A 24,599-nucleotide genomic window follows, 5' to 3' on the forward strand; every position below is an offset into this window, starting at 1 on the left:
TGACAGTAGATCTACGCTTTATTTCATGTAGGAAGTTGTGCTGTGTTTTCTTTATCAGTACTTATTCTGATACAGGACAATAAACAGCAAGTATGAGTGTAGTAGTCCTGGAGTGATTTGAGACTAAATCCAACTTCAAGAATGAGAATGAGAATTCTGCTCTGTAATCTTTTTCTTTAACCTAATTGGATATTATATCACCTGAATGATGAGACTGTTAAAGTATTTCAATACTCTTCCATATTTTTTTATTTATGGAGATTGACTGAACATAAGAGAAGCTAACACACAGTGAGGCTTCCTATGTAGTGTGCACATAAAAAGATCCCATGGCACTTTGCAGCCATTCTTAAAAAGAGTCCACATTTGCAGAGAATCTTTAACCCCTATAAAATCCAAAATATATTTAAGAAGAAATCATTCTGTCTGACTTGAAACCAACAAAATATTCCTTAGAAAGAGGCAAATTTAACAGCCTACAAATAACATAATATGCACATGATACCATATATACTCTCCATGTGCAGGGTATTGCAAAGTGATTAAACATATTCTACAAGCATGATCATTTAGCAGATATAGAAGGGAAGATATCCAATAGAAATACAAAAAATGTTTTGCATAATAACTGCAGTTAAAAGCAAAAAATAACATGAAGATATCTGCCAATATCTCCACCTGATGTAGATGATTGATGTTTGGTCATCATTAGGGCTGGGTATTGCTAAGAACCTCACGATTTAATTTGATATCGATTCAATATTGATTTAAATGCTTTGATGTTGATTCAGTAAGAAGTAGGAATACACAAATGACCTGCTGACAATTTTTGATAATTATTTTCATGCCCATGTCAACATATGTGGTAGGTCACCTCACATTTTTTTAGCAATAAAATATCTGAAAATAAAAATCTGCACAATAATAACTTATTTGTGCATAAGGAGTACAAAAGTAAAAAACATGCACATACATCCTGCATACCTGTTGCTCAATTAGGAAAATAAATTTTATTTTGAAAGTGTAAACTCAATGAAAAAGGGTTACATTTCTATTTAGTGCTCAGCAGCACTCAATGTCTGTTAGCAGTTTGTTACAGTGGTGTCTGCAGCTCTCAAAAAGACCCATAGTGCTTGATTTGACTCTTTCTGTGAAAAATATTTTGTACCTATAACATCTATTGCTGACATCGGGCCAAAGCCTTGTGTTTCCATTTTTCATGATTTTTTTTTTTTTCCATAAATCGGTGCTACTGGTCACCTTTTACATTGGTCAGTAAGTCAAAGTGTCAAAAAGATTCTGACTATGACCATTCAGTGTTAAATTGATTGAAAAATACAGGTTTTTTTTCCCTTTCCCTAAAATGTGTTGATTTTGGAGGTACAAGGTTTTGGCCCAATGCCAGCAATATGTAATTCAAAAGACTTTCATACAGATTGTGTCCTGAGTGTTCATATTTGAAAAAGAATACATCTGTCATCAATATTAGAATCAAACTTTGTTCGTAATTTTTAGTTAGTGTCTAAAAGACACGCAAAATAAGAGAAGAGACCTATTCTAGTGCAGGAGATGCTTGATGATCTTCAAAAAAGAGAAAAAAAGTGTATATAACTATATCGACTACCACTATTTTGAGATACCAGCATATTGGAACTCTTCAGAAATCCAATACCGTGCATCGCTCTAAATCAAACTTTACAAAAGTAAACCCCAGACATATGAAGGGCAAAAGACAGAACATGATGTCCTCTAGTTCAGAAACAGAACAGATTTTTGTGTTTTTTTTTCCAAACCAGCTTCAGACCAGAACACAGAGTAGATGCAGCCTCTTCCCCTCACTTTCTCCCACTCTTCTCTCTATCTCTCCTATCAGCCCACACTGCAGAGCAAACAGTTTGCTTTGGCTGTTTTTCTTCTTCCTCCTCCTCCACCTCCACCTCTCCCTCCCTCTCTCTCTCTTTCTTTCTTTCTCTCACTCTTCTCGCTCCCTCTCTCTCTCTAACATCTGCTGACCCATTTTAGAAAACACTAGAAGCAGAGAAAATAAAGTTCACCTCCTTCACAGGAAAAAGTCTGAGGAGTTCTGTGGGTTATGCGGGGTGCTCAGAGAGGCTTTGAGAAGAAGACAGTTAAATATGTGCAAACCTGATTCAGATGTCTCTTTCAAATTCCATACACATAGTCTTCAGTATCTCATTATTAAGCAACCATAATACACTTTAATTAACTGGTTACAAAACACACTTATTAAAAGAATCAAAACTTGGATGTGCATAAAGACTTATGACAGGGATATTTGCCTGTGTTTTAACATTCCCTGAGGAAAACCACAAGCTTTCCCTCGATTCCTCTCTATCCAACCGAGAGATTAAAAACTACACACAGATCATACAAAATAACCCAGTTAAAACAAGAACATTAAACTGACAAGAGCTGCCATAATGATCCTACCGCAGCATCTTGTGTGGAAAAATAAGACACACTGAATGGAGAATTAGCCTCTAATATATCTGGTTTTGAGAGAAGGAGAAAAGCTCTCCAGGCAGGAAGATGCTAGCATATTAGCAGCCCTCCTACAGCCTTGGCCTCTTAGCCAGCCTGATTTACATTCAATAAACTGCCAAGCTGGGGATTTCTACATAAACTGCAGCACCAGGAATGAACCTCTGTGTACACAGGAAATGAAACCCCCAAGACTTATCATTTGTCAACAGTTTCTGTGAGCATGAAAGACAAGTCATAGTGAAAATCTTCTGAATGTTACTAACTTCAGGAATCTGTCTCTCATGAGAATATTTTATTTAAAGCTATGCTTTGAGAAGAGGGAATGATACTCTGTCAATTAGGGGATGGGAATAGCAGGGCAACTCACAATACAGTACATGTCAATTCAATGTGACAATGACATATGTAACATAATACACTAGTTTACGAAAACAGGTATATGATTTAATGTGGTTTGATAGCAAATATGGGCCCATAATAAGAAAAATATCATGATAAGGCAATTCTGCAAACACTAATACACTGAAAGCATATTTTATCAACTAAAAAAATTAAGTGCATCAGGATAATCTAATGTAATGTATCAGTTTCACCCCTTATTTCACTTTATCTCTAAACAACTTTTCACCACTGTCCTACATTACATCCTGTTTTCTTCTTCTTTTAACTCACTGTCAGTTTCGTAATTCTCTCATTTATGCCCTAAATGTCACCGTTACGAGTCATGAAAGGGTGACAGTGAGTCAGCTTGGCAGGAAAATCTGTATATTGCACCATATTTCACAATCGTATCACACAAGTCTGGAAGTTAATAAAATTTAACTTATAATAATGAAAAGATATTTTGTCATACACTTTATTGTCCATGTTGAAATAACTGATAAAATAGTGGCCTATAAAATGCAGCCTTAAGACCGAAGAAGTAACAGCAGCTGCTTTCCATCACTCACAAGCATCAATCTTTTGTTCATACACTTTTGCTACCTTTGCCCTGGCCGGTCTGCAACAAAATCAGTTTTTGCCAAAACTTTAATGTCAAGTGACGGCACAACAGCTGAAAAATAATTGTTCAAGTTCTACAACACAGTCAAATCTTGGCAGGAGTTGAATAGAGAGCTGCAGCAGAAAACTAAATAGAAAGAACAATATGGAGGATTAAATAACTTTGCAGGAAGGACAATGGAGATGAACCTTGTACTCCCAGCTCCAGTTTGGGAAGTTGTTGGCAGTGTATTACAATAAGCCCCCCTCATACTGGCAGTACCCATTTCCTGCTTCATCTGTCAGTGGAAGCAGAGCATTACTGTGCAAATCTGACAGGAACGAATAGAGCAGAATTCCTCCAGTCTTTTTTTTTTTCTTTTCATTTGCAAATGTGGAGAAAAAATAAAACAAATCATCGTAGGACTGTTCTGTAGCTGCATGTGGGCGATTTTGCAATTTTGCCATACCAGGATTAGGTACTGTGGGTGTAGCTGACACATGGCTCTTGGGTTTGTTTTAACATATTACGTGCATAATTCTCTTGCTGTCTTTTAGAGGCCTTATGCATTTGTACTTGTTACAAATTTTTAGTGCTTTAGTTTCTTTGTAAGAAATCTTGCTTTGATTATTATGATTTTATAAAGCATAGGTTTCTTTACTTTTAGAAAAAAAGCCACAACATAAATCTTAACATTAAGTTTTAATATGTTTTGCATCAACTCCTCCGCTAAAGTCATCCTCTATTCACCAATTCCAGTTTCAGTTTCTTTTCAAATGTCTTGGAGCTCAGCCTGGTTTCCACTGAAAACCCACAGTGGCCTGAAACAGTCCCTGATCAAAACTGCTCTTATTTACCTTATTTCAACAAAATCCGAAGACCTTCTCCATCTAGACAAACACTTTATGACAAGAGCAAAAAAACAGGAGCAAATTATCTTACATTGTCCCAACACAGGACAGCAAAAATGCAGTGTAGCCTTTGGCACCTTTAACCATAAAAGTAGATTCTATTTGAAGCAAAGTATGTGAAATAATTATTTTAGTGAGTTTATCCCTTTTAATACAAGAAGATCTTTACATCAACATCCCCAAAAGCTGCAGGGAAAACCAATAACAAGTTAGACTCCAATTAATACAAAACATCCAGATGCAACATATTCCCATATGAACTCTACAGTAGCCAAGAAGAAAAATCAATCCACCCATCTATCCATCCAGCCATTCTTCCATCCATCCATCCATCCATCTTTATCCACTTAGCAGCAGGCTAAGCAAGTTCACCCAGACATTTCTCTCCCCAGCAACATTTTCCAGCTCTTCCTGGGGGATTCTGAGGCGCTCCAAGGCCAGATGAGATATATAATCCCTCCCACAGTAAACTTAACACATCGTACAGAGACTGAACTTCCATTACAGGAAAAAGAAATCATTAAAGTAATAATGGCAATGCAAAGCGGCAAGACACCCGGCCTAGATGGCTACCCTGTCGAGTTTTTTTAAAAATTCTCTAACAAGCTTTCAAAAATTTTACTGGACATGTTTAATGATTCAATTTCACGTGGGTCACTTCCCCAAACACTGACTGAGGCATCCGTTATTGTCTTACTTAAGCCAGGTAAAGATAGCTCAGATTGTGCCTCATATCAACCCATTTCTCTCTTGAATAATGATGTTAAGATTTTGGCAAAAGCCCTTGCCTTGCGATTAGAAACTACAATGGATGATATGATTTATGTAGATCAAACTGGCTTTATTACAACACAACACTCATTTACTTATATTTGTCTGCTCTTAAATATTATTTATTCTCCCATGTTCAGTGGGTCTCCAGAAGTGGTTATCTCACTCGATGTGGAGAAAGCCTTCGATAGAGTTGAATGGGAGTTTTTATTTACCTGTTTAAAGAAATTTGGTTATGGTCCTAATTTTACTTCATGGATAAAACTTTTATATACCTCACCAAAAGCCTCCGTAGTCACAAATAATAAGTGGCTTTGTCTCTTCTAGCTGTGGAGGGGGACCCGCCAGGGATGCCCAATCAGTCTGTTGTTATTTGCTTTAGCCACAGAGCCCTTATTCATTGCTCTCAGGTCATCAACATCAATCAGTGGAATTCACAGAGGAGGAGGAGTAGAGCATCGTCTATCCCTATATGCAGATGATTTATTACTTTGTGTAACTGATCCTATCAAAATATGTACCCTATATTATTGACTTGTTGAAGAGATTTGGTACTTTCTCTGGCTATAAGATAAACTTTAGCAAAAGTGTATGCTTCCCTGTTAATGACCTAGCTTTCTAAATACAGGAAGATGTTCTGCCTTTCCAAATGTCTAGAGCTGGTTTAAAATATTTAGGCATTAACATCTACAGAGATATTCAGAAACTATATCATGAAAACTTTTTATCACTGTATGAAAAAGTTTAAGGAGATCTAAAGAAATGGAGAACACTTAACCTATCCCTGTATCCCTATATGAAAATGAACGTGCTTCCCAAATTTCTCTACGTGTTTCAGCGTATCCCTTTGTATCTACCCAAATCCTTTTTCAAATCGGTTGATGAAGTTTTCATATCATTTATATGGAACGGTAAAAACCCTAGACTAAGGTTAGAATTATTGCAGAGACCAAAAATACAGGCTGGTTTGGCCTTACCAAATCTTTGTCATTATTACTGGGCTGCAAATGTCCAAAAGATTTTGTACTGGCTTCATACCCCAGGTTGGTGCCATCTGGAAGCTGCATCTTGTATCTCAACATCACTCCCAGCATTGGTCACCTCTAATCTTCCCCTCTCAATCTCACAATTTACAAAAAACCCAATAGTCTTCAACACCCTTTGATATGGTTTCAATTTAGGAAACATTTTGGGTTCAATCAATTTCTCAAAACAAGTCCTATTTGTAATAACCACCTCTTTCCCCCTGCTGCATTAGATTCTGTATTTTCAATGTGGCAAAGACTTGGTATCTCTAAATTTAAAGTCATGTATATTAATGGTGTATTTGCTAGCTTTGAGGATCTTTCACACAAATTTCACATTCCCCAATCCAATCTGTTCTATTACTTCCAAATTCAACACTTCTTTCAGCACCAGGACCCCAACTTTCCGAACATATCGTCAGCCGCAGGTTTAGATGACATACTACAGCTTTCTGTTTACTCAAAAATCTCTGATTTCCAAAATATGCTCTTCTTTTTTTCCCCTCAAAAATGTGTCCCTAGAAAAAATTAAGGTGGACTGGGAGAGGGAACTAGGGGAGGTCATGGAAGAAGATATTTGGAGTTGTGCTCTACAAAGAGTAAATGACAGTACTTCCTGCGCTAAATTGAACATCTTACAATTCAAAGTTCTTCATCGGGCTCATTTCTCCGAAGAAAAACTTGCCAAAATTTATCCCCAGTTAAATGCTAGCTGTGACAGATGTAACAATGCCCCTGCCAATCTGACCCACATGTTCTGGTCATGCCCTGCCCTGGTAACTTTTTGGATGGGGATCTTTAAGATGCTATCAGGTGCACTCGGAACTAACCTCCAACCTAATGCAGATGCAGCTTTATTTGGAATCACAGACAAACAACATTCTGCTCTGAGGAAAAGACACTAAAACATTATTTCCTTTACAACATTGCTTGCACGCAGAAGAATCTCCTTTTCTCCTTTGTTTAATTTAAAAAGAAAAACTGGAAATTTGTACTGCATATTGACACTCTGCGCCTGTATATTTCCAAATAAAAATGATTCTATTAAAAAAATAAATAAATAAATTTAACGGATGTAAAAAACAATAGGAACACTAAAGTGGATATTCAGCTAATTTTATACATATGAAGACCCTTACACACCTGTCTGAGGAGAACTAGGAGTGTTCATGAAACCTGCTGCAGTTTTTATTTTATTTTAGAATAAACACTTCAATAACAGTGATTTAATTTTAGTATAAACTTACTTCCATTAAAGACTTACTTCTGACAAAAAAATTAATCTCCAGTGACACTGTCCGTCTCTATCAGTGAAGTCTGACACATGACTCTGTAGTGTTTCATATGTACACAGAGAAGAGCTTTATTAAGAGGAGAGACAGAGAGAGAGAGATGACAGCATGTAGCTATGTACATTTAAGAAGCCACAATAAATTTGGCTCAAAAAATAACAATAATGAAAAAATCACTCTGCCAGTCAGGCATTTCAACAGACATCCCAGATAGTTTCAGTCAGACATATACTGGGTTTTTACCTAGTCTTGTTAAATGACAATCATTTACTTATGCTAAGGGTACAAAACTCAGAAAAGAAAATATTTTCTTTCTCCTCAGTTTTGACAGAAACTGAATTTTCTGTCACTCCAAAAATGCATAACAAAAAATAAATGTGAACACATGCAAAATAAACAGTGTAATCACTAGAAAGCTATATTGTTTAACACAATCTAGGATGCTAAGAAGATGAAAATTCTTTTAACTTGTAAAGTTTAGTATGGGCATACAAGCCATATTTTATTCTGGCCCTCTCACAAATATTGGTTATCTTTTTACAAACATATTTTGTCTTCCTGTCATACATATAAACTCCATTTCACATACATTTATTCTCTTCTCAATGAGGTTGGGCAGTAATACAGTAGCACCATATCCCAGGGTATTCAAAAATAGCCACATTATCCCTTTGATTGCCACCATAAAACCTATGTAATGCTGGCATTTAAATAAACAGCATAACAGTGAAAGTCTCTTTCTAACACCACCACTGCCTGCAACTGAAGATGCTATTAAAGTGATGAAGGAATTCAACATTTATCATCCTGGCATGTCAAGTAATGTCACTTCATTATGTACATCCCCAAGGTCAAAATGTAGCCCGCACTGTTCACTGTAATAAGATCTACAGCAATGTATAGTTTATCAAGTTTTAATTCTTCTTTCTAGAGGTAAATCAGTGATGAGGAATGATCTGAAGTTTTCAAAACACAGAAACCTTGTATTTAATTGAAAATAGCACAATGCGTTAAACATTCGGATTGACGTTTGTTGCGAGTTGTATGCCTAATAGTAGGCTAACATGATTCCAAAAAGTTGGGACAGTAGCAGCAAAAGATTGGGAAAAAACTCCTGATAGAAACTCTAACAGTTAACGTATTTATCTGAAAGATGGGGAGAGCTATACCACTCTGTGAATATTTTTTGTAAAATCACTGTGTGGGCTCAGGGAAATTTCAAGAAGCTACCATATCAAGAGGGAATAATAACACATAACCAAAGTCATTTAAAAAGGGCTGAGGTCATTTAAGATTGTCCGTGAATATTGTCCTGTGGTCTGGAGAGTCAAAAATTGAAATTCTGTTTAGAAATAATAGACACTGTATCATCCAGGCTAAAGATGAGAAGGTGCAACCAGTTTGTTATCTGGCTCAATTCAAAAGCAGCATCTGTGGGAGCGCAGATGGTCAAGTGGATTTAAGGCGCTATCCATGTACGCGGGCAGCACAGGTTCGAATCCAGCCTGTGGCTCTCCCCACTCTCTTCCCTGTTTCCTAGTCTATCCACTGTCTTTCCTCTATCTAATAGAGGCATGAAAAGGCCCAAAAATAAATCTTAAAAAAAAAAAGCAGCATCTGTGTTTGTATAAGAGAGAGTGGGTGCAGATGGAATGGGTTACATTAATGAAAGCTATGCTGAACCATACACGAGTAAGGACTAGCGTATAGTGAGTGAGTTATTATTGCTGAATGGAACCACAAGAGTGAAAGGGATGCTGTTAAGGTTGCTATTCCATTACTTTTGGATGCATTGTTTTCAGATCTAATCTTATAAAGAATGCACGCACTTAAACCTTGCACACAGAGTCCACTTGATCCATCAATTCTGACATAGCGCTTCATCAGCTCGTACATGACAGCAGTGCCAAGTTGGAGAGATGGAGAGCAACTTTTAATGAAGTCCGTATTATTATGGCTGTGAGAACAAACTTATTCCTTTCTCTGATACATTTCCATGGTTGAGATCCACATAATACACGGGCAAATCACAGAGATTAAAGTGAGGTTTAGGTGCAAGGGAGGGAGAGACAAAGGGAGAGAGGGGTTGAGCAAAGAGAAAGAAGGAAGCAGCGGGCACTGCTCCGAATCATTAATCACCCATCTACATGACTTGGACTCATGCAAATATTCACACAAAATTGAATCTGTTCCGAAAGAAATAATGACAGACAAAAGTTTTGACGTCAGTGTGCAAACATGATCAGAACAACATGAGACTGATTTATTTTTTTAGCATGCAAAACAAACTGATTCAGTGTGAAAAGGCCTTTAGAGTTATTTGAGCTAACTCTATTAAGGCCACACACCACTATTACTCATATTTTGCTGAAAATGTCCACTGATTGGGAAGACAGACAAGCTCAACAGATCGGTATGAATCAGCAAAGCACCTGATAAGAGTTTTTTGACCTTGGTAATGTCAGAGCCTGTTGACATTTCTTTTCCATTCAGCAATCTTTAAACACCACCACATGTTCTGTTATGTGTCATGCTTTCTGCCACCTTCAGCTGTGTAGATTGTGCTGTTAAAGCATAAAGTTTATGTAATAAAGAGAAGTAATAACGATCTTGTCCTGACTTTTTATATTTGTCTTTATATGAATAATGTAGCCAGCATTAAATTATGTAATGGTCATATAATATTCCAAAAACAAGAAACCTTTCAAGTTTCAAAATTTGATATGATGTCTTTAATTAAATCCGGGGCTTTAATGTTTTGCAAATCACATATATTATATTATGTCAGCTTTTTAGAAAATGTGGTTGTGCATTAATTGGAAGAATAAATTTATATGCGAGGGAGAATAAATGGATGTAAGAGAGCCAGAATGAAGTACAGCTTTCATGGAAACTCAAGTGGCATTTTCAAAGGGTTTTTCCGCAACGGCATCGGAGCAAAGTTCTGATGTCATTACCTCTTGAGACATTCTTAGTGTTACCACAATGATGTGATTGATTTTGTGTATCACACTGTGTTTTAGCATCGTGGGACAGCAAGCGAGCACAGCACACAGGGAGCTCTGCATATGCACACAATCAGACATGCATAGTGCTGCACTCCCCTGCTGGCTCCACTGATCCCATCATCACTTTTGTAGAACCTCTGTTACTACCTCCAAAGACAGCACAGAGGAGAAATCACATCATCTTCCCTTTATACCTCACTTTGTTCATAGTGTAGGCAAGATATCATAGGGGCATAAGTATCAAGGCTTTAAATAGCTCTGTAAATTAGGCTACTGTTAAGCAAGTGGTTGCTGGAGAATTTACTTTAGGACTGAATAGGTATAATTACCAATTTTCAGGGTAGTCCCGATCCCAATCATATGTATCGGATCAGAGCCGATATAAGCATTTTTAATTAATCGGAGATCTGCAATTTGATCCGATCAGCCCAGCCGATCATTTACATCAACTGTTGTAGATGGTGCATAATTTACAACAGGCCATAAACGCATCAGTAGCAGTAGCAACATTAGCATTCCTGTGTTTAAAATGTCAGCGGTGTGAAAAAACTTCACACGTGAGAGTGAAAACAGTCCACTGGCCTCTTGCAGCATCTGTAACATGACCAATTCATGAGGTGGTAGCAGCAGAGCTGCGTTTAACTCTACAAATTTTATCTGTCATCTCCAAACTAAACATGCAGCAGAATATGGTGACTGTGCTAGAGCAACAGGCAGCTACACCGAAGCAACACACTCTGGACTTTAAGAGGAAAGACAAGTACGATAAGGTCAAAAGGATAACAGAAAAAGTGGTCAAATCCATCGCTTTGGACAACTGGCCCCTCTTAGTGGTGGAGAATTTGAGTTTTTGTTGTCTTCTTGAGCTTTTGGACCCACGCTATGCCCTGCTGTCTTGACATTACATTACTGACACTGGCTTACCGGAGCTGTACAACAAAGTATGTGACAGCATACTAGAGAATTCAAAATGCAACTTCACTGCTGTTAGCTTCACTACAGACATTTGGAGTTGTGATGTTTGCCCCATGTCACTGCTGAGTCTCACTGCACAATCCTCCACCATTGAGTTAAAGCATGCAGTGTTACATGCACGTCAGTTTCGTGGGTCTCACATAGCAGAGCATGTAAAACAGGCTATCGAGGATGCTGGTTGTCCTAAACAAGAATCTTCTCTTCATTTTAAAGTTACAGTGGGTAAAGAAATAAAAGTGAGGGAGGAAAACGTGATGTATCGGCTCTAGTTGCACTTTAGAAATTGCACTGGCATAACAAGAGTGCCTTGTATTTGATATTTGGGTTATAATGCAGTGTTGATGTTTTGGTTCATGTCTCAGATTAAGCTGCTACATTTTGATAGGGATTGTTGTTTTGAATCTGTATGGTTCATGTGTTTTTGATACCATTCAAGTCAAACTGTTTACACCACTTTTACGTGGAGTTGGGATGTTTTTAATTAGTTTTTGAATTCAGTTTTTGTTGTGACTAATAAAGTCAAGTTAGTTACCACTTCCAAGGGGAATAATATTATTTTATTTCAAATTCATTTATTGAATTAATTTCTTATTGTGACTGCTGACTCTGCTTCACCTCAGTTCCACCTCTAAGTAGAACTGAGGTTATCTGTGTTATTTTTTTTTTGACTGCTCAGGTCTGTCAGCTGTTTTGACCACTTTTAATTGGATTTTTGATTTTCTGATTTAATTCAAACACTGCACTAAGTGAAAATGTAACTTTATTTTTTTGACAAATGATTAAAGCGAAACAGAGCTATTACACCATTTTGAGCAGAAATGTGATTTTATGGGCTTTACAACAGTGCTGACTGTACTGACTTAAATGGAATAAGTTTGAGATATCTACTTGTTATTCAGTTTACTTCAGTTATTTCTGCAAACAAAAACAATTGAAACTCTAATCTAGGTAATTATGAGGATCGGATTGGAACTTGGTATCAGCAGATATTCAATATTAAAAAATCAGATCAGGATCAGAGGCCAAAAATGCTGATCGGGACAACCCTGCCAATTTTGCAATAATTTGACGCATTTTTTTATTGGTAAAGTACAGACTTGCAGCCTTTTAACAAAGTGAGAACAGTATTAGAGGCTTGGCTATACAGTGGGTAAAAGGCAAAGAAGGGAAAACAATCTTTACAGGGAGAAGAGTGAAGTCAAAGAGATTATTGCTATGTTTTTCACATATCCTTATTGTGTCCTCAGGGATTTCTCCAATCCGAATAGGCATAAGCAATCTGCTGCATGATTTCCCTTTATAAAAATACTTCATGGATCATATTCTAAAGAAAAAAAAAATAAGGGAAATGTAAACTATAAGTCATCATTGAAGGCATTTTAACTCCTCATCTCTGTGTAATCTTTGGAGTGAAATTTGACTTTGGGCAAAGACAAAAAAAACCCCACATCTTCCCTGAGCACAGTGTAGATTTTGGTAATGCATCATTACAAGTGTCACCTTGAAGTAATACCCCAAATATAGACTCATCCCTCAGTCTTGGTTCCGGTAGCTTCCCTGCTTATTAGATTTAGAATATAAAAGACACCTTCTCCTCCTCCAATGTGTACTTCCCCAACACCTAACCCTCAAGACCCACCATCCCCCATGCCTCAGTTCCCATAGTTATGCAATGACCTTAAATTTGGATCCCCTGTCGATCTTTTGTCCTGAGAATAAAAGCCTGCTTTTCTTCCTGCTCTTTGGGTTCCATGGCAGCCCCTGACTGACTCCCATAAAGTCCTCTGTCAACTCGAATAAATATGTTGTGCAGGGTGACAGGCAGGCTGCCCACTGAATGACTCCCTGACTGACTCTGCCTGCTTTGGAATCACACTTTACAGCAGCATGCACAACAAGCACATGGCCATGCCAAATTCTACTGAGACAGCAGCAGCACGCAGGACCAACAGTGTAGCACATAGAGCTCTCGCTGGAAGAAAGCCTGATGTGCTGGATATTCCTCCAATATGCTTATTATGAAAGTATGAATATAAATATGAATAAGATTTATCTTGACAACACTGTGGAAACACAAGACAACTGAATTACACTGAGTGTGTTTACATACAGTTACAGTACAGTTAGAATTTAAACAGGACTATGTTCCAGTATGCCTTATCCCATAAAAATGATTAATTGAAAATGTCTGACTTTGCTACTGTAGGTGGCTGAAGCCCCCTTTCAGCTAGTTACCCTTGAATCAAGTTCAGGTTGACCTTGCATACAAGTTAGCAAGCAGCTAACCACTTGCAAGTCAAAACAAAAAAATTAAAAATATTTTTACTGCTATGCATATTCTATGTATGCCCCATGCGTTATTTTAGCTATAAATGTGATGCATGGTATCACCTTTGCTTGTGGTGATATCCACAGGCAGAAGAAGAGCGAAAGTTATGCTTGGCATTTTTGTTGTCCAACTTTCACGTGAAAGCTTAACATGAATGCTAGGGTGTGATGCTCAGTCCAGTTCGGGTCCAATTTAGGCATGTACACATTGACAGCAGCACGTCAACACCTCCCACTTATTCTACACCTCGAACGCCTAAGGAAAGCACTCCGCAGGTCATATTGGGAATAGAGCTGTGGCATAAAGTGCCACGGTGCAGTGCATCATGCATAATGTGTCGAGCTGTCGCTGGTGTGTTTTGGGCTTAAGACGAAGTTTAACTGCATTATCTAGAGCAGGGGTCATCAAGTTCATTTGCACAAGGGCCAGAGTTAGTCGTGACAGAGACTCTGGGGGCCGGATTTTCCAATAAACAAAACTCAAATAAATATTTTGGCATAATTAACATATTATTACATTGTATTTGTATTTTCTTTCAAATCCCAGAGAATGGGGCCCTCCCCGATTGTTATTAAGCACCAATAATAACTCATCTTTGACACTTTTTAACCCCTTTTCACTACTTCATCTGGCCATTTCTGCAACATTTTAAGAATTTTTGCCACTTTTAAACCAAGTTTTGCCACTTTTCACCACTTTGCTAGGGTATTTTTGCAATATGTTTGCCACTTTAAACCCATTTTTAATACTTTTTGCCCCTTTTTACCTCTCTAACCCAATTCTTGCCATTCTTTTACCTCTTTTTTTTCCCATTTTCCTTTATGTTTTATCCCCTTTGTGCCACTCTTTTACCCATTTTTGCAAGTTGTCATCTATTTTTCTTCTTTTAACCCCTATTTATTACTTTTTTCATCATTTTTGCCACTTTTAACCAATTTCTGATACTGTTTCCCCTTTTTTCCTCTTTTACCATATAACTTATTTTCACCACTTTTCCTGCCAATCTTTGTCCCTTTGTGCCTCTCTCTAACACCTTTTCCCTGCTTGCTTTCAATGCCAGTCCACCACAGCTGCCCTGTCTCTTTTTCTCACATGGTTAAATATACCTGTATATCTGTGTTTTAAGCTTCTGCACTTTTTGATTCTATCTAAAGTAAAAATAATAGAGACTGAATTGTTGAAGAGCATGTGGTACTGAAAAGTAACAAAAGGAATACCTAACCACTTATTGGGTTCACTTCTAAATTTGTGCTAGACCTGGATTTATGAATTAAGTTTAAATGAGACATCTTTATTCAAATCTAGCATAAAGCTAGGTGATTAGTTCAACTATGTATTTTTTCAGGGTCCTTCAAAGCATCACTAAGCTTAAAAACCAAAGGACAATCATTCTAAATCAAAATCTTCATCTTGACCCAATTTTCATATAAATTTGTCTAATCATTTCAGAGTCTCGTCAATTTACTTTTCACCTTTATTGATCAAGAAATCCAAACCATGTCCCATTCAACTGTCATAAGAACAAATTAATTAATTGGCTTTATGCTATGCAGTCAACCATCAGGAACTTCTGCAAGAAATAGTGTTCAACTTAAAACTTTGGGTGCTTAAGATGTCTTTCTGAAAGTGTTGATGGACAGCGGGGAGAAGCAAATAAAAGTATTTAAGAGTATAAAGGCTCAATGAGAATTTTACATGTTTCCTTTCACAGACACTCCTTTAATCCTATCTTAATCCAAAGTTTTTGCCAAACAAATTTTACACTTCTCCATAGGGGATGAGTGTAAGATACTTAGAGAAAAGGCTTAGGTGGAGTATCCTTTAAAATGAGCCTTCCAGGAAAAAGCTATACAAATCTATTTAGTCAATGTGTGTGCCGATCAAACATTTAAGTCTGTTAAATTTGTTGTCCCAAAGGAATACAATGTGGTCTTGAAATACAATCAAACTGTCACTGAACAAAATGCACAGCAGAATATTTCCCCAAAGTCACATACAGTACAAAGAGACAGCTCACCATCTGCAACCAGGCGGGAAAACTGTGAGGCAATTACATGAGAGGAAACACTGGAGAGAAGATAATATGAGGAACAGGGAACAGAGCTGACATGAGTGTAACTCCTCTGCATGATTTGACAGACAGAGAGGAAAGCAGAGGGACATAGGAAAGAGATGAAGAGGGAGAGAAGGAGACAGGGCGTGGAGGAGACAGCAGACGCCTGTGTGGCGTGAGAAAGCCCCGTGTTGTCTGTCTGTTGATAGGCCGGTGAGGCTGAGGAGGGCTCAGGGCCACAGACCAGAGGGATTTACAGGGCTTTGCTCCTTCCTCTGTGGAAGCAGTGTGTCAACCACTGCCACTACAGAGCCCTCCTGCCCCCCCTGCATGGTGCCCCTTGTGAGTACAGCAATCACTGATTACAGACTATGAAAGGACCCCTCTGACTTTACTTTAAAAGGCTGCTTCTATAGAAAGTGGATGGGAGCTTAACAAAGCCAATTCCATTTCCCTCTGAAGCCTAAATGCTAATCTGCTCATTTTCTCCAACACAAAGACTTTTACTATAGGATCGTGTCTTCTCCCAACTGCTGCATGCCTCTGCCCCATCCCACCACCTCAGGAGTCGCCTTGTCCTGGTCGTCTTGGAGAAGCTGCCGAGGCATGACAGTCAGATGGGCCGGACAAAAGGAACAGACTGGCAAGCACCCAAAAGGGAGACGAGGGTAGGAGATGGACAGATAACCTTGTTAGGTTGCCCACCGTGGTCTCCAGCAGCTGCAAGTGGATGATAACTCAATCTCCCATCTGACCTCTCCACTGGCTTGGCCCCAGGCCACAGCATTCAATGGCATAGGCATCAGCATGTGTGTGGGCCAAGGAACATGGCATGGTTGTTTATTGGGGTGTGCCAGCACCACCTGGACAAAATTTTTGAAAGGGTTTTAAGCGTGTTGGTGCAAAATGTCCTGTTGTAAGCATATGTGCACAAGAAGCAAAATCTTCATCTACAGATTCTACGTAAAATGCAGAATGTGGACATTCTGAGTGACATGAGATTGCAAATAATAAACATGGTCAATATAACGTTTAGAAATCCTGTTGTATGGGAAAAAAAGGACAACTAAATAGGCATAACCATGACTGTTAGCCAATCAGGAACCAAGCTGACAGGAAGAGGAAGCACAACAAACACAGCCATGGCAATGATAGTAAACGTGAACTATAGGGTTTACAAGTGTTTATACATCCTGTCCTGTAAAACATACCACAGTCAAATTGACAAGGGAGGGAGCCTGACTGAAATTGCTACCGCATGAAGTAAATAGCTAACAGCTAGCCACACTTTGCTTGTTTACTCTAAAGACACATTTGACCATGTGAGGCCCAAAACAAACTTATTATTTTCTATGAGCAAACCCACACTGGTGGGAGCCAGATACCTGTGGACTGCCATTAGGAGCAGCTCTGTTTGAGGCAATTTAAGGGCGTGGAAAATAAATGTAGTGCCATCTTTAGTTTGGGGTTTAGAATAGGCTGGAGGCCTCAGCAGCTGGTGAAATACCACTGCTCATATTGTTTTTACTTACCCAGTGAGGTGGGCAGGCAATCCCTGAGTGGCCTTTGAACTCTGGTATCATGTATGTAGCCACATATTGGCTAGTGGGAAGTTCAACCATTGATGCGCTGCTGTTGGTGTGTGTTAAGGATGGCACTTGAAGTGTGTCAAATGACACGATATGCCAGTCCAGCTTAGATTTGGAGTTCTTAAAGTGTGAGTCAGGCTTAACACGCTTGACATTGTGTCGCAAATTGTGTCTGCTTTTGGACTCACTTGTATGCTTGAGAAAAACTGAGCAAAAATTTGCCTTTTTAAAGTTGATTTCTTCTTCTCTTTACAACAGAGCAAGCACTTTATCTCTTTAAGATTTGGATTGTCGTGTTATTCCAGCATTTTAAAAACCCATTCATTGCTTGTGAATCTTCAGAAAATCAGTTTCTGTGTTGGGCTCATAGTGCTGGACTAATCCTGAGTGAGGATCTCTGTGACCTGTCATTTACAGTTAAATTAAGACATATAAACAGGTGAATAGGCTCTCCTCTTGAAATCTAATGAGACAAGAAATGACAGCATTTATCCTGCAGATTTTTTCTCTTTTTATCTGAACACATGGTTGCTTGTTTATGATGGCAATCAATGCAGTGCACAGAAAGGAAGCCATGGTGGAAGTAGTTTAACATGAGCCACTGGCTTCACCAGAATCCCAGATAAGTTGGCATCTGTTCCCACAGCCATGTATTGTGGTCGCATGATGAAAGATGATAATAATAAGACTAATTAGTCCTGGGATTGTTTAATACTTAGAATAAAATGAAAAAGGAAGGGGGGATTTAAAGCTTAATGTTTGGCAATTGTTACATCAAATACTTTGGGTCCCTAAGCCAGGGGACCCTCGGTTTATTATGAAACTACATTCCAAAGGATATCTCCACAAAATTACTTTTCTGCATCATTTAAAAGACATCTGAATTTCACTTTCCCTAGTCTTGAGAGACACTTTTAATGTCAGCTTGACAGAAGAAGTGGAGGGAGTGGCCTTTCATTTGCAAGTGTTAACTACTTTGAATTATCAGCTCCATTTCGCTCCCCATATAAAAGTGGATGACAGTCCACGAGAAGAAAGGCAGCTAGTTTGCATTATTGAGATGCACTTCACCTCCTGCTGAGAATTCCTCCAAAGGCATTTTCATGCTAAACCAGGGCCTAAAAAGTCTAACGGAGAATTAGGAGCAGACAAATGTTGCATAAGGTTTTACTTTTTTTGATGATGAAAGGGATTCCTTCATGCAAAGCACTTCTCATGATGGAGAAAGTGCTTACATGCTAGGGCTTATTCAGACATCTGTTCCCATTCGCTTTGGCTCGACCACAATGAATGAGGTTCACGCAAGAATCATAATTGCATACAGACCCTGGAAGCAGACAGACAGACAGACAGGCAGCCATGTGTGTTGGGGAGCAACTGTTTTTACAGAGCTGTGAAATGAAATGACAGTATGACACAGCATTTTTAATTTTCACAACAACAAAATAAAACAAACCATAAACATGGGGATAGAAAATTAATGTTATGTTGGCTCAAACTGTAAACCATTATATCCCCAATTGCCAAAAATTCTAATTTGCTGGGATTATAGTTATAATAAACTTTGTGATGGAAGATTTAACTAGAAAACCACAGCCATAACAAACTCCAAAACTTTTCAATTATTGTTATAAATGGTCATGAACCCATTTAATTTCCTCCAATCCTTCCATAACAGAGCAGAAGTAAAAAAGAAAAAAAAATCTTTTTGATAACCACACAGAACAGGAGAACAATGCTGGGGCACAGATGCTTTAATTGAATGTCTTGATTTTTTTGGAAGAATCTGTTACTGATTAACTTTTTATAATAAAAAACAATCAAAATTCATTTGTAGAAGCAACACAATTAAAAAATAATAAAAGTTAAATCTAAAACAAATATAAAAACAGGGGGAAAACATTGGAAAAGTGAAGATACCAACAGGAAAATGAAAAAGGATTAAAAAGGCAAACTCACGCTGAGCTAAAAGCTGAGGAATTAAAGGGCATTTTGACATTACAATTTAAAAAAAGCAGTGTTTGGGGGGGTAGCTGAATAAGTAGGAGAAAAACATTTGAGATCTTTGGAACTGAAAGGCTAGGTCACTCCTTGCTTCAGCCTAGATTTGGGACTGTCAGAAGCAACTGATTAGAGGATCTTAGTGTCCTTAATAATAAAAGATGCAGTTTTAAGATAGATGTAAGGTACAACTTGCAATTAATGTTAATGTTAAAATCCTTCAATTAATCCTTAAATGCACAAAGAACTTGGGCTATGTGCTTTTGTATTACTATCAGTCCTAAACAGACTTTAAACACTTCCTGCTAATCTTCATTGGGGGAACTTATGCATTATAATGAACAAACCCAGTGCCCTCTCGTAAATATATATGCGTTTGCTAGATTGCACACTTCATACCATAACAACCTATAAGAGGATTCAAAGCAAAGATCTGGGGCCCCACCATGACACACAGAACATAAACTTTTGCCCTAAGGTTACATGTCAACCACTTCCTGACCTCTAAGCCTGTATGTTATTGAGGTATAAAAGCTTGTCTGAAACCAATTGAGACCATGCAGTGAGGGTAAGCCAGTGCAGCCTGCAAGAGGGGATGACAGGGTCACACCTGTACGGCCTGCAGTCTGCTGATTGCTATCTGAGTGTGTAACAGGGGCTATAGGAAGGAGGTGCATGCTGGGGGTCTGGAGGGCTTTAAAGGCCCTACAGCTGGCAGACTGCCCAGACCTCAAATTATCCGTTTATGATGTGAAGTCATGCAGATCAATGTGGAGAATCATGCATACATACATGCATTCCCTCTTTTAACAATCAGCCCTTATGCTAAGGATGCTAACATGCATCATTGATCCTGAGCATCAACTTCCTTCACAACTGCAGCCAGTCAGCACCTCATGTGATGTGATTACAACCCAGCTACTGTGGCAGAGGTCTGTCTTCAGCTTCTTAACAAAATTACAGCCCGGGTGAATGGTTTGGAAACGACAGGCAATTAGACGTACAGACAGTGAGATAGTGAGGAGTACACTTTCCTTCGTCTCAGGCACCAGAGGTGTATACATCAAAGATCCACAACAGACAAAAAAGCACATGTTTACAACACCTAGCATGCCGGTACAGCAGCAAGTGAATTCACGATCATCATAAACAAAGCAGGTGCTATTTACCTGAAAACCAAGGTAATGCTTAGGCCAAGCTACATTGGCTACATTTATTGTGATGTTTTTGTAATTTCATCAGCCACAGGACCAGAGGACACTTTCCACTGAGTGCCCTTTAAAGTGATAAACAAATCTATTAAAGAAACCACAGCCTTCACTGTTACAGTCTCTTGTTTAATGACAAGGCTGCTGAGTGAACCCACACCAAGACAGAATCGTGGCCAAGTAGCAACAGGAGAAAAGAAATAAGAGGAAGAAAAGAAGAGGAAATGTTTGTGAAATCTTCCTGCCTAGTCTGTCTAAACCAAGCCTGTAGTTAGTAATTAACTTGAACTGGAGATAATGTCATAATTATAGTAGCATGCGCCACTCTAATTTCCATCAACATTAACACACACAACCAGACTGTGGTCAGGAGGCATGTCTAAACAAAAACCTGTAGAGCGGGGGAAATTTCAAGGATCTCTTTGACTTTGATAAACTCATTTGAAAGACAAAGTGAGACTGCTTTTGTGAACTTCGTTGTTAATAAAAGAGAGCAGTACATGAACAAATAACACCATAAGCTCTCAAAACAAAAAAATGAACAGAACAAACTTTCCCAAGTGATCCTGAGTTCACTGCCTCTTAAAGATGGATCAATGTAAGCCCTACATTTATACCTTCCATATCCATAAGAGATCAGTCGACAGCAGCCTTATTGATAGCAAACAGTTCGGGTTGTTTGTCTCCAGTAGGAGTGAAACCAGGCAGAGGACCTGCAAACTGTTTCACCCCATGAATGGAAAAGCCAGGCTAAAGAGAAAAAGACTTTTACATTCCTCTGAGTCAGAGCAGGATTTTAAATAACCTTCAGAGTCATACTCCTCCAGACTCTTCTGTCTCCATCTACGCTGGCGCAGGCCCATGTACTCTGCAGCTTTATCTGCAGCCCTCCTTTCCAAACACCACTCACATTAAATGGATCAAGAGAAGTCTGTGGATAAAATCGCAGCCTGCCTTCCTTTCACGCTGATACTTAAAAGGCGCCTCGTCTTTAGCTGTGCTTGTTAGACGACAAACACAGTGCTGAGCTGAGAAACAGTGCATTAATTGCACTAACAGATATTTACTATGACTGCCTCAGAAACTCAGACAGAGAAAAGCTTTACCTAAAGGTGAACTGACAGGCAGATAAGAGCCCATGGGAAGCGGGTAATTGAGCAGAACATATTTAGATGTTCTGGTGAAGCACAACTCTTCCATCTCTTCATGCAGAAGATGAATCACATCATTGTCCCTGCCACCAAATTGCATAAGTGCAATAGAAAATTCACTCAGTTCAATTGCTCAGTTAAAAGGGAAGAACTTTGATGGTTGCAGCTTGCTTGAGTGAATTATGTGGGTCACACTGCTGCAATGTTTGGTGAGACCTGATGTTTACAAAACTTACAGTTGGTGACTGGTGAAGAATCAATTAGCCGTTTTGATTACATGACTACAAAATGGACATCTTGGATCCTTATTAGGTAATTTCTTAATAACCAAAAATTTAAGACAAACTCCTGAACATTGAACAAAAAAGTTGATAACATTTCAGTACCATTCAATTAATTTAAAGCAGCTCTTGGTTGAAAATAGGGCCGAACAATTTTGAAAAAATATTGTTGTTTAAATATTATTTTCAGTCATACTCCGATTTTTATGTGATTTGTGGTTTTCAAGAGTGACAATTTTTACATTATTGCTCTCTTTTTAAGAAAAAACAATATCAGCTGATTACTGAAACAATACAGAGCTCAACAGTCCTTGCCTACTTTTTCAGCAACTCTGGTTCCAGAGGAAAGATTTTCCATTAAATTCTCTCGTAGACATTTCATATAATCCTGATTACATTTATGCATGAACCAAGCTAACCAGCTACCTGTATACTCATGACTATAAAACACTAAAGCATGCACAAAAACAGCCTTCAAGACAAAGAAAAAGGAAAGAATGCATTCATATTTCTCTATAAAGCTGAAGGAACTACATGTCCCATAATACATTGTGAATCATTTTGTTTAAGCCATCCCTGTACTTTGCCCAATCGATGCTTGTCCTTCCTCTTTCTGGATGAAAATGTTCCATTAAATTAATGGAGATATATGGGAAAGTTTGGGCCATTCACAATTTAAAAGCATAAAATATGAAAACCATACGCTTTAACAGTTATTCAGAGTCCAAATCTGTCTTATGACCCTATTTATGTATGTAATTTCACCTTGTTCAATGAGTTGATGCTCAACTTTTAAAATGTCACTAATACGCTGGTGAATGTGTGAAAATCTGTTTGAAGGAAAGCAGACTACAGCTTCTGTTGTTACAGAGAGATTGTGAGTTTAAAGTCAGTAGAAACACAGAAATGGACCCACATTTGACCCCTGTATTCCTCTCTAAGTTTGTCCCAAAGACACAGAGCTCTTCTATTACTCTCCTTTGTCAATTAAGGATAGAAAAACATGTTGTAAATTATGGCTCTTTAATTATTTGATGCTCAAAATGTAAGGCAATAGTGTTTAATTGCTTTGCTACCACTGCTTCTTGGTCTTCTGCCATTAAAACACAGAGCTCGCTTTCAACCAAATGGGGGTGTAGCCACTTTGAAGCGCGGAAAGTGACACTGCACTGTGTCTATCTATTGTTTAGGACACTTTTTCAAGTTTTAAACAGTTTAAACCGAATATTTATTACATCACACTCGTCAACAGCCAAGTCTTGGTGAGGTAGACATTTCCATTGTTACCTCAACCAGGAGGTAGGTCTGTTGTAAATACTTTTTAAATTACTTTCAAAATAATCTAAATGCTTTTATTATTATAATTATAATTATTGAAGCAATGGATGCAGATAAACCTTGCAAAGCAGATGGATAGCCCCGTTTCCTTGTTTTTCACTGGCGAATCCATCTTGCAAAGCTCCCATCTGAACCGTTTGGGCCTGGTTAGAAAGTGACAGGACCAATCAGCTACGAGGGGCAGTACTTTCAGGCACAGCAGAGTCGTGACGTAAACAAGCAGCAGCAAGAGCTGGTGCAGTTATGGAGGAAGAGATTAGCATGGATGCGGCTAAAGTGCCAGTTTTATCAGAACTTGACGACCTTTCTTTGTTAAAAGAAGAACAAAGAACAGCAGTGAGTTGTTTTCTTTTCAAAAACGACAAAAGTCGAGTACTTACATGTCTATAGTCATCATGTTTCGTGTTATTCCTCAGTAGCTGTGCACATACAGCTTGCTAGCGGCTACGTCACATGCTTTGTTGCTCTGATTGGTCCGTAGAGATGCGACAAACAGAACATTCACTCAATCATACTCCGAGGATTTTTCAAAGCCTCTGCCTTTTCTCAAACGTTTGCTATTGAAGCTTTCCCAGATGGAAGTGTGAAACACAAAATTGTGGGCGTTCCAATACAACTTCAATGAACTGTTCAGACCTGTTTAAGCATGTGGTAGATCTGTGAGTTGTCGTTTTTTCTTTTAGATTTTTTTAGGATTTTTGCCCTTGTTTTATATAGGACAGCTAATGAGTGGCAGGGGGTACAGTGAGCGAGAAAAGGGGAAAGGCATGTACCAAACAACACCCAGTGCATGGAGGACTGTAGCCCCTGTTAATGGGTGGCCTGGCCTACAAACTGAGCTAAACTGGTGCTCAGATCTTTATTAATTTCTAAGGCTATGATACTTTTTTGCTCTAAATATTAAAATATTAGTGATATAATTTCAAAACAAATGGTATCAAAAAAGTACAGAGAAGTATCAAAGTTCCAACAATTGTGACAACCTTACGCACATCTCATCACCATCGGCATGCTGACTTATTCCCTCTAATCCACTGTGTTAATACCTAACGGTGTTTTCATCCACTAGTAACACGTCTCTTAATGATAGGTGTCAGGTGCTTGTCTCTGCCTGTCCTAGACCATTGTGAGAATGCTTGTGGCATGACAGATGTAAGGTGTGGCACAAGCAGACAGTAAA

General features: G+C 38.4%; 1 protein-coding gene across 1 annotated transcript in view; it reads right to left on the reverse strand.

The window, feature by feature from the left end:
- The window catches only part of lrp1ab (low density lipoprotein receptor-related protein 1Ab), a 122,755-nt gene that overhangs the window by 76,275 nt on the left and 21,881 nt on the right, over window positions 1–24,599 (reverse strand). The window lies entirely within an intron of this gene.

Source organism: Cheilinus undulatus, linkage group 11 (assembly GCF_018320785.1).
Source record: "Cheilinus undulatus linkage group 11, ASM1832078v1, whole genome shotgun sequence".
In the NCBI taxonomy this organism is placed as follows: Eukaryota; Metazoa; Chordata; class Actinopteri; order Labriformes; family Labridae; genus Cheilinus; species Cheilinus undulatus.